The sequence below is a fragment of the Myodes glareolus genome, chromosome 11 (genome assembly GCF_982192425.1).
Source record: "Myodes glareolus chromosome 11, mMyoGla1.1, whole genome shotgun sequence".
NCBI lineage: Eukaryota > Metazoa > Chordata > Mammalia > Rodentia > Cricetidae > Myodes > Myodes glareolus.
Genome location: NC_142036.1, coordinates 49,651,328 through 49,662,264, shown reverse-complemented (window position 1 = coordinate 49,662,264; position 10,937 = coordinate 49,651,328). Strand labels below are relative to the sequence as shown.

General features: G+C 47.3%; 1 long non-coding RNA gene across 1 annotated transcript; it reads right to left on the bottom strand.

Moving 5' to 3' along the window:
• Positions 1-6,027: 6,027 nt before the first annotated feature.
• On the bottom strand, positions 6,028-9,668 carry LOC146892364 (uncharacterized). Its single transcript, XR_015004421.2, has 2 exons — positions 9,448-9,668; positions 6,028-7,882 (listed from the first exon to the last, which is right to left on the bottom strand). It is a non-coding gene; the product is annotated as an uncharacterized LOC146892364 (long non-coding RNA).
• Between the last annotated feature and the right edge of the window lie 1,269 nt (positions 9,669-10,937).

Here is a 10,937-nt window from a genome sequence, read left to right as displayed (position 1 = left end):
CACCTGTCACCCAGTTTGGACGGTTATCAGTATTTTACCCATTGTGTCCATGTCTCCCCACTCCTGGTTTGTTTTCTTTTTTCAATAGAGCAGGCATTGGCAACCCCTAATTCCATGGGCCAAATGCAGTCTGCTCCCTGTTTTATAAATAAAGTTTTATTGGAATACAGCCACGTCCACTCATGTGCATACTATCTATATCTGCTTTTGCACGACCACCGCAAGGCTGAAGAACTGTGACAAATCATGTGGCCCTCTCCAGAAAAAGCTTGTCACCTCCTACCTTAGAATTTTAAAGTGACTGGTGGGCACGATATCGTCTAACAAACGAGTGTTTCAGCATCGGTCTCTAACAGAGAAGGGCTTGAAGAACTAATACTCAACAAAATGTAGAGTTACATCTAATATCAAATCTGTTTTTAAGATTCAGTTCCCACGGGAAAATACATTCTCACAGTCAGCTTTGCCATACGTTGATCTAAATAAGGCCCACATATCCTGCTCAATTAACATATCTTCAGTATATCTTAATCCAGTTACATCTCCTGAACACCCTCTCTTTTCTTTCCCCTTCTCTTTTCTCGGTGCTGAGGACCAAACCCGGGCCTTTGAAAGCACTTGGTAAGTGCTCTCTCTCTGAGCCGTTTGTCCAGCCCTTGGTTTTGCGACAGGGTCTTGCTACAGATGGTCTAGGCCAACCTTGAACTAACAGTACTCCTTAGCCTACCAAGCGCTGGGGTTTTAGGCACATACCGCACAATACCTGCCTGGCCTTTGCTTTCTCTTTGTCTTGAAGAAGCTGGACCGTTTCTACAGAACTCTAATTGGAATATGACTGTGTTCTCACTATTTCTTCAACATGGTCACAATGCAATTTAATTTTTTTTTAAAAAAAATCATTTTAAAGAGACCAGTTATGCTGCCTAGGCTGTTCCCGGACTCCTTGGTCTCAGTTTTCTTTCTGCCTTAGCCTCCGGAGGAACTGTGACTAGAGGCACACACCTATGACTTAGAAGGGACATCTACACCCCAAGGCACAGCTACTGCTCCCAAGAGGCGGGAGTGTCATCCTGTCACCCGTCACAGGGACAGTTCCTGGCTTTGGGCCAGCGCGTTCTTCAGGGAAAATACCTGGAGGGGAGGAAGGAGACTGCAGGGACACTGGACCCCAGCGACAGCAGCAATGCCTGCAGGGGCACTGGACCCCAACGACAGCAGCAGTGCCTGCAGGGGCACTGGACCCCAGCAACAGCAGCGGTGCCTGCAGGAGGCGGTAGCATTTCAAAAATCATAAGCAATACTCATTGAGAAAAAACCCAGTCCTCTGAGAGCATAATCAGCTCCTAAATACACCCATTTCCCTTCCTCCGGTTCACAAGCGCTTTTTACTTTCCCAGCATCCCTTTGGAGGGGATGGCAGTCTTACCTCACACAAGTGCCAGGCAGATCTTGCTTTGGCATTAGAATCAAGAGCCAGTGAATCCTGGGCATTGCTGTGTCCTTATTGTACCCAGGGCTGAGATGATGTGGCTACATCTGTGTAACCTCAATGAAGTTGGCCATGTGATGCCCAGGGCATAGTGAATGACTCTAAAACTTAGAGGTTTACAAGAAGAGTAAGCATTGGTCATCTCACACGATGCTGGCTCTTTGGGAGTGGCTCAGTCCAGCAGTTCTGGCTCAAGTGTGCCAGGATGTTACAACAGGATGTCAATTAAGGCAGTTAGGAGCCTCTTCTTGGCTGGGGCCAAAGAATGTCATCGCAGACTTGTCAAGCTCCTCCGGCTGTGGCGGGAGGCTTGCTTGCTACAGCGCGGACACCTTCATAAGGCCATTCGAGTCTCCTTAAAACACAGCAGCAACCGGACAGTGGTGGCACACAGCTTTAATCCCAGCGCTCTGGAGCAGAGGCAGGCAGATCTCTGCAAGTTCGAGGCCAGGCTGGTTTACAGAGCAAGTTCCAGGAAAGGTTCCAAAGCTACAGAGAAACCCTGCCACACAAACAAAACAAACAAAACAAACACAGCAACAGAGTCCCCTGAGAGCAGGTGATGAGGGTAACAGCCTCAGAAGTCCCCCCACCCCTTTCCTGCAAACACTTGCAGGACACAGCCTCCCAGTTCACTGCAGAGGGGATAGTGTGTGAGAATGTGACGTTGGCAAGCAAGAGTCATCAAGATGTTTTTAGATGCTGGTTGTCAAATAGTCTTAGTGTGGTATTGCTCTCAAAGGAAATAACAGCCTAATATCTAGAGCAAAAACAGAGGTTTTATAGAATTCTCTAGATGAGGTAGGGGAATAAGGAATTACCCTGCAGAGAGCCCAGTGAAGCTTCTTAAGTGACCCATATCTGCAGTGACCCCAGTCCCCACTCCTCACAGCAATTGCCCCTCATTGTGACCCCCACTGCGGTTTACTGGATCACACGCTCTGAGGTAAGTCAGTCGCTGTGTTGTAAGGAGACTCAGGAGGTCCTGAGCCTCCCACCACAGCCAGCAGAACTTGCCTTGCGTGTGAGTGGAATCATGAAGTGGATCCTCATGGCTCAGAGCGTAAAGGCGCTTGAGGCTGAGGCTGATGGCCTTGATTCCTGAGATCCACACAATGGAAGGAAAGCAAGGCCTCTCATAAGGTGTTCACACACACCTTGGTGAGCACACACACACACACAGACACACACACCATGGTGAGCTCACACACAGACACACATACCATGGTGAGCTCACACACACACACACACACACACTGGTGAGCACACACACACACAAACACAGACACACACTGGTGAGCACACAGACACAGACACACACATACCATGGTGAGCACACACATAGACACACACACCATGGTGAGCACACAGATACAGACAAACACACACACAGACACACATGTCACAGTAAGCACATATGTATACAAGTGCTATGGTGAACACACACATGCCATGATGAGTACATACACATGCATACACACACACACACACACACACACCATGGTGCACACACAGACACACAAACAAACATGATGAGCACATACACATATATATACACACACCATGGTGAATACACACACATACACACTAACTAAACTAAACTTACTTTTAAACCTAGAGTTCTAAGTTCAGTCTCCAGCCCACCAGTTGTTTTTCGAGACAGGGTTTCTCTGTGCAGCCCTGGCTGTCCTGGACCTCACTCTGTAGACCAGACTGGCCTCTGACTCACAGGGATCCGCCTGCTTCTGCCTCCCCAGTGCTGGAATTAAAGGAGTGCGCCACCGCTGCCCAGCAAAGAGAACCAGTTTTTGCAAGGTGTCCTTTGACCTCCACACAAGTACCATGGCACACATGTGCCCACACGCATATGTATATCATGTATCAATCAATAAATGTAAAATTTGAAATAAAAATAGTAAAGCATATGATTGGTCTGTCAGTCTGCTTCTAGGGAGGTTCTGTTGGTGAGCGGCAGACACACACACACACACACACACACACACACACACGGCAAACACTGAGGAAGCCCTGCAAACCTCCAGTGCACATCTAAGTGACTCACAGAAGGAGCTCAGGAGGGACGACTGGGGAGCGGCTGAGTCTTTGAGGGGGCTGACTTAGGAAAAGGCAAAATATTGCAGGGGAAAAAAATAAAAAGGCAGCCAGGCAGTGGTAGCCCACACCTTTAATCCCAGCACTCAGAAGGCAGAGGCAGGTGGATTTCTGTGAGTTCCAGACCAGCCTGGTCTACAGAGTGAGTTCCAGGACAGGCTTCAAAGCTACAGAGAAACCCTGTCTTGAAAAACCAAAAAACAAAACAAAGCAAACAAACAAAAACCCCAGCAATTTAACTAAATAAAGGCGAGCAGCTGTATTCACACAAACAGAAGGCCAGCTGCAGCAGCCTGTAGATCTGCCTCAGTCTACAAGGCCCGGAGCTGGGTACATCTTTGGAGAATGCAGGCTCTGTCACAGGTTGCTAATACTGTGCTCACCCCCACCCCAAGCCTGGCTGTGCTGGAATCACATAGACTCCTCTGGGTTCTAAATCCTTAAACAGAACTTCAAAACTCATCCAGGGCAACCAGGAAGCAGCGCTTCTCTCTGAGGAAGCAGCTAATGGGAGACTTTCTAAAATAAGCCGCAGGGCTTCAGCAGCGGGATTCGTGACATTTCTGCCCGTCACAGCTGATGGCCCCCCCTTGTTCAATAGCACGAAATAGTACTTTCAGCCTGCGGGAGCACAAGGCTGAGTAACTACTAAAACACTTAAAAAAAAAAATGTTCTTATGCGGCCAGTGTGTTTCCCAAACAAAGTCTGCCCAGCTGAGACAGAGGGAGACATGTTATGGAAATACGGGCTGTAGGACTCAGAAAGAAAGAGGGGCTGATATGAGGACCCAGTGGTTTGAATTTCAGACTGCTGTGTACACGTTCATGACTTTCCACAGGGCATTTAACCTCTTAGAGTCTTACTTTTCTGTTCTGGAAATTGAGAAGGTTGCCCTAGAAGCGTCTATGGGCTGCCTGGTTGGAGGCTTGAGTCTGGGAGAAATGCTATCGGGCTGAGGTCAGGGTGCCGCTTCCACTTGGTTCAAGTACGGCAAGGCCCGTGAGAAGTGTTCTCTCTGGAGAGGCAATGTGGCTGATGGTTGAACAGAAGAAGTGGGAGAGGAAGCAACCCGTGGAAGGCATTAGCCGAATGAACTTGGGTTCTGGTGGACTGGTGGGTTGGATCAGTTCGACTAAACACAGGACAGAAAAGATCCTAAGTTCGGTTCCCAGCACTCCAGCTCCAGGGGATCTGATTCTCTCTAACTCTGAGGGTACCTGCACACATGGGGCTACATTCACACAGACAGACACACAAGCGCACAGACAAAAATAAAATAAATATTTAAAGTAAAAACAAAACGAATAAAACCCCCAAAGCAGAGCTCCCCACCCAAGGCAACCAGAGGCTGGCAGGAATTATATATCCATGGGTAGACCTAAGAGAACAACAACAAAGACTCAGACATCTCTTCACACACATCCATAACAGCTGTGATGGCTACTTTTTGTTGTTGTTTGTTTTTTTGTTCTTATTTTTCAAGACAGGGTTTCTCTGTGTAACAGTCCTAGCTACACATAGTCCTGGAACTAGCTCTCGTAGACCAGGCTGGCCTCGAACTCACAGAGATCCACCTACTTCTGCCTCCTAGTGCTGGGATTAAAGGTGTGCACCACCACTGCCCGGCTGCTGTGATGGCTACTTTTAATCAGCAACTTGACCCAGTCTCAGATCATCCAGGAGAGAGTCTCAGAGCAGCAGATCATGTTGGCCAATGGCTCTGCTGTCAGGATTGTCTTGATTACAATTAAATTAATTAAAGTGGGATGACCCTTTCATCGTGCACATCGCCAGTCTCCGGATTTGGGTCCTGAACCGTGTAAGTGTAGAGGCGGGGTTGAGCACAAGAAACATACGTGCATGCATGTGTTTCTCTCTGCTCTGGACGTGGGTGTAACTGATGAGCTGCTCCAAGCGTCAGCTCAGAGTGGCAGGAAGCAGGATGGGGAGGGGTCACCAGACTCTGGAGACAGTGTGTGTGAGTGTGGGGCATCCTCTAATGGATATGGAATCTTTGTTGGGTGATAATAAAAGGTTTTAGGTATACATAAACATACCGATTACAAAACATGGTGAACATATTTAATGGTCATGAATTGTGCACCTATGAATGATTAAAATAATAAATGCACTGCTATGTTGTTTTTACCACAATTGCATGTATTTGCTTGTTTATTCCGAGCTGGCTTGGGACTCCTGTTGAGCCTCTCACCTCAGGATGCTCCCTGAGCACTGGGATTTCAGACCTGTGCCGCCACTCCTCCACTCCTGGCATTTGTCACAGCTTTTTTTGTTTGTTTGTTTTGTGTATTTTTTTTTTCAAGACAGTGTTTCTCTGTGTAGCCTTGACTGTTCTGGAACTTGCTCAGTAATGTTATGCCCAAATCCATGAAGTCCCCCGCAAAAGTGAACAAGGAGTCCCGTATGTAAAAGCAAAGATCCTTTATTTTAAGCAAGTTTGCAAACTTGGTCTCTCCGTATATCCAACGTATTGGAATAAACGGAGAGCCCCGAGCTCAGTTAGAATTGGGTTTTTATAGTAGTGGTGGTGAGGGGTTTCTGAGTTCAGGACCCCGGATTGACTGACATTTGTCTGGTGTCCTGGTGAGTGTGTGTTAGCAGGTGGTCCCATCTACAGTAGTTGGAACGTTAGGCATTTCCTTTGAATGGTCTGTTCTTGGGTGGGGGTCGGGTGATCTCATCTTGTGGCTCTTCCTGCAACCAGGTATTGCTTCAGAGTAAACTTCTAAGACTCAGGCCTCCATATAAATTCCGTTTAAATTTACTGATGGCCGAGTCCTACTCTGGCAGGTGATATTGGTTGGAAGTAAAGAACTTCCTTTGGGTGACCTGCGCATACTTAGCTTCTCGAGGCTGGCCCCCACGCTGAACAGGCTGGCCTTGAACTCATAGGTATCCTCCTGTTTCTGCCTGTAAAGTGCAGTCTTCAGAACCGTGGCAGCAGATGGGCAGGGAGAGGAAGAGCTAAATCTGCAGATAAGTTTGTCAGGAGTTGCCAAAAAAGAATCGTCATTTTTAACAGTGTTAAGTACTCAATATGGCTAGATTATGAACGACTATCTGTTCACTTGGCCTTCTTTAATTGCTTTCAGCAGTATTTTGGTTTTCATCAGTGTAGCTGTCTTGTACTTTTTGCTTTTATTTATTTGTTTATTTATTTTATTTTTTATTTTTGAAACAGAATTTCTCTGGATAGCCTTGGCTGTCCTAGAATTCACTCTGTAGACCAGGCTGCCCTCAAACTCATAGAGATTCACCTGCCTCTGCTTCCCAAGTGCTGGAATTAAAGATGAGCACCACCAGCACCCGGCTTTATCACAACTTTTAAAACAGGAATTGTGAGTTGCTCGGTTTTGGTTTTTGAGTCACGGTCACAGGTTGGCTTGGGACGCTCAGTCTTTCTGCCTGTGTAGCCGCCGCTATTTTTTCCCATCGTTCTCTTGTCTATGATTGCACTCTGATCTGTCTGATGCACCTGTGTCATCTTTTCTCACCCACCACCCAGCTCCTCGGTCTCCCGCCTACTTGAGAACATCCTGTCAGGCCTTCCCTCCTCTCAGAGTGGCTAACTGAGGAACTCCTTCTAACTGCTCAAGGCCACTCCTGCGAGAATGTCTGCTTGTTGGTTCTTGGATGCTCAGCCCCAAAATAATCACACAGAAACTGTATTAGTTAATAAATAACACTGCTTGTCCCATTAGCTCTAGATTCTTATTGGCTAACTTTTACATCTTAACTTGACCCAATTCTAGTTATCTGTGTATTGCCACATTGGCTGTGGCTTACCGGTAAAGTTCTGGTGGCTATCTCCGGTGGGGCTACATGACTCCTCTCTGACTCTGTCTCCTTTCTCCCAGCATTCAGTTTAGTTTTTCCTACCTATCCCTATTCCCTGCGCAGGCCCAAGACAGTTTCTTTATTAACCAATGGTATTCACAGCGTACAGAGGGAAATCCCACATCAAGAGAAGGTCACAAAACACGGGCCTTTTCTGCCTGTTGCATTTCCAGAGCAACCAGAGCAACTGTGGCTCCCCTTGTACACTGGCCTCTGGCCTCTGTCGAGCTGGACCGCTACCCATAGTCTTAAAGGATTTGTTGAGGGGCAGAGTTCCCAGCAGTTGCAGTTTTCTTTCTTGATAACCCCAAGTGCTTGGTTTAAAGTTCCCCAGCATCTACCAGTAATGATCCTAGGAGATGTCACCAGCTTAGAACACGACACATCCCCAAGGCAGACGGCAGCACGCTTCTGCAGCATTCCTGCCAAAAATACAAAATTCATGAGAGAGCTATTAGATGAACTCAAACTGGGGCACAAGCCCTGTGCTCTGCAGAATGTCAAGGTCGTGGAAGACAGGAAAGCCTGAGGGGCTGTTCTAACTGAGGGGGACCAAAGGCAGCTGCAGTTAGCTGCAGGCTGCAACCTGGGATCCCAGCTAGAAAGCTGGAGCTATATGAACACTGGCTCGGGAATGCGGTTTATGGGTTAGGGGGTATGTTTGACGCACCATCAATTACATGCTGTGGTGATTGTGCTGCGGCTGAGTGGGAACAGGTTTTTGTATCTGGGATGTCACGGACACAGATTAGTGTCAGCATGTCCTCTGAGCCTGGGATATGGCTGAGGGAGGCAGGAGAACAGGCTTTGAAACCCACGGAACTTGGACCAGCGTTGAAGGCCAAAGCTGTTTCATCTGTGAGGTGGAGTTCATCCTGTACCACTTCAGGAGATGGTTTAAGAGTTCTGTGAGGGCTGGAGAGATGGCTCAGAAGTTAAGAACACTGCCTGCTCTTCCAGAGGTCCTAAGTTCAATTCCCAGCATCTACATGGTGACTCACAACCATCTGTAATGAGATCAGTACCCTGCTCTGGCCTGCAGGGATACATGTAGGCAGAACACAATAAACATGATTTTTTTAAAAAAGTCTGTGAGATGATTTATGTAAAAGGCTCAGCCGAGGGGCTCATGAGAGATGGCTCAGCGGTTAAGAGCATTGTCTGCTCTTCCAAAGGTCCTGAGTTCAATTCCCGGCAATCACATGGTGACTCACAACCATCTGTAATGAGGTCTGGTGCCCTCTTCTGGCCTGCAGGCATACACGCAGACAGAATATTGTATACATAATAAATAAATAAATTAAAAAAAAAAAAGGCTCAGCCAAGAGAGCAAGGGCTCCTCTGCCTCTTGGCATCTTTTTTACCTGTACAATACATAAAGAAGCTTCCCAGCTCTGTGGTTGAGATTCCTGCAGGTTCCTACATGTTGTTTGGTTTGAGGATATATCACCATCACAATGACCATCGTCTCTGGAAACAGTCATTGGCTGAAATGATTTCAAAGGAAATCCTAGACTAAAGCACTGAAGCGTGAAGGAAATTCCCGGTCCGAGGTGGGGACTTCATTCCCAGTGTGGGCTTCTGGTTCCTTGTGACTTTAGCTTAATCGAGCCAGATGTGGTCTTTTTCAGCCTCCTCATTTGAAAAGAGCTGGGAGGCAGCCAACAATGCCAGGCCATCTTCTCCCTCAAAGTTGGCCTTTCTGTTTCTTTCAAGATGTTATGGGCTAGACCCCAGAAGTATGTCACTATGGAGAAGGAAAGTGACATCCTGTCCAAGCCAGAGGGATATGGTTTGGGCCCTCCTCTGCCTGATTTACCACAAGTTCAAGAAAGGTGGGGTGTGGTGTTACACACCTGTACTCTCAGTACGGGAGACGTTGAGGCAGGAGGATTGCTGTGAATTCAAGATCAACCCGGGCAACAGAGTGAGATGCTAGCTCCAAAAGAAAAGCAAACTGAAGTGAGACTTGGAACACAACACTTACTCATCTGTGATTCGGCCTCTGTCGGGTGGGACCACACATCAAGGAGGGCTGACTGTTCTCTGCTCCACGATGTCTGGGGCTTCAAGTGGCAGAGGCCGATGGAGGCTGATGATTGAGTCTACGGCTCCTACAAGTCCAGAGACTGATGTTTCCAGCTGGGGGCCCACGTTGTTTCAGGAAGTATATAGCCAGAAAGAAAGAAGTAGGAGGAGGCTGGGTTGCCTTTTATGACCTGTGTGTATTAGTCAGAGAAACAAAACCAAAAGAGAAGGGGGAGGGGTAAGAGCAGGGGCTGGATGGGGCAGGGAGGAAAAGAGAGGGGAGACGGAACAAGAGCAAAATTTACTTTAAGGAACTGATTCACGCTGTTCTGAAGGCTGGGGAATCCACAGACCTTCCTTGTGAGCTTGCAGGCAGGAGACTCAAAGGCCTGATCTTGCTGCTCAAGTCTCAGACAGTTAGCAGGATCAGACTTTTGGGGGGAGGTGGTCAGTTTTCGTTTGTTCCTACCATTGACAGAATGGAAGAGAGATGAGACTCAGGTAGTTGACTTTTGCTTTTCCCCACTCACCTCCCAAATAAATACACGGAGCTGTATTATTACTTTTGAATCCCAGCCTTAGCTTGTCTTATTTCTAGCCAGCTTTTCTTAAATTATCTTGTCTCCCTTTTGCCTCTGGGCTTTTACCGTTCCCTGTTCTGTATTTCTTTCTTTCCTTCTTACTCCATGGCTGTCTGTGTGACTGGGTGGCTGGTTGCTGGTGTCCTCTCCTCCTTTTCTCGCTCCTTCCTCTTCTCTCATTTCTTCTCTCTGCCTGGCAGCCCCACCTGCTTCTCTCTCCTGCCTAGCTATTGGCCGTTCAGGTCTTTATTGCACCAATCCGGTGTTTTAGACAGGCAAAGTCACTAACAGTCCTCAGCAGGCCCACCCAAATGAATCTGCTTTACTTAAAAGTCTGCAGATGTCAGTGACCTCAAAACACCCTCATGGAAGCTGTCCATCTGTAAAATTAACTATTTCACCTGGTTTCATAACAGTGCCAATTTCTGTTGCCGGGGCAACCATAAAGGTCCACTCAGCATTTGGGAGAGAGGGTATAGATAGATTCTTCTCTCAAAGCAGGAACGGCAGGATCACGTGGTAATGAGCAACGCATAACGGGGCACACAATGGTGCAACATAGCTGGGAAGTGCAATCTGTCACCCATGCCCAGCTGCGGCATAAGAAAATGTTTATAGCAGGCAGTGGTGGCGAACGCCTTTAATCCCAGCACTCAAGAGACAGAGGTAGGCGAGCCCAGCCTGGTCTACAAGAGCTAGTTCCAGAACAGCTAGGGCTGTTATACAGTGAAACCCTGTCCCCAGTCTTGAAAAACCAAAAAGAGAAAGAAAGAAGAAAGAGAGAAAGAAAGAAAGAAAGAAAGAAAGAAAGAAAGAAAGAAAGAAAGAAAATGTTTATAATGAAATATTAAGTCTTTTCTTTTCTTTT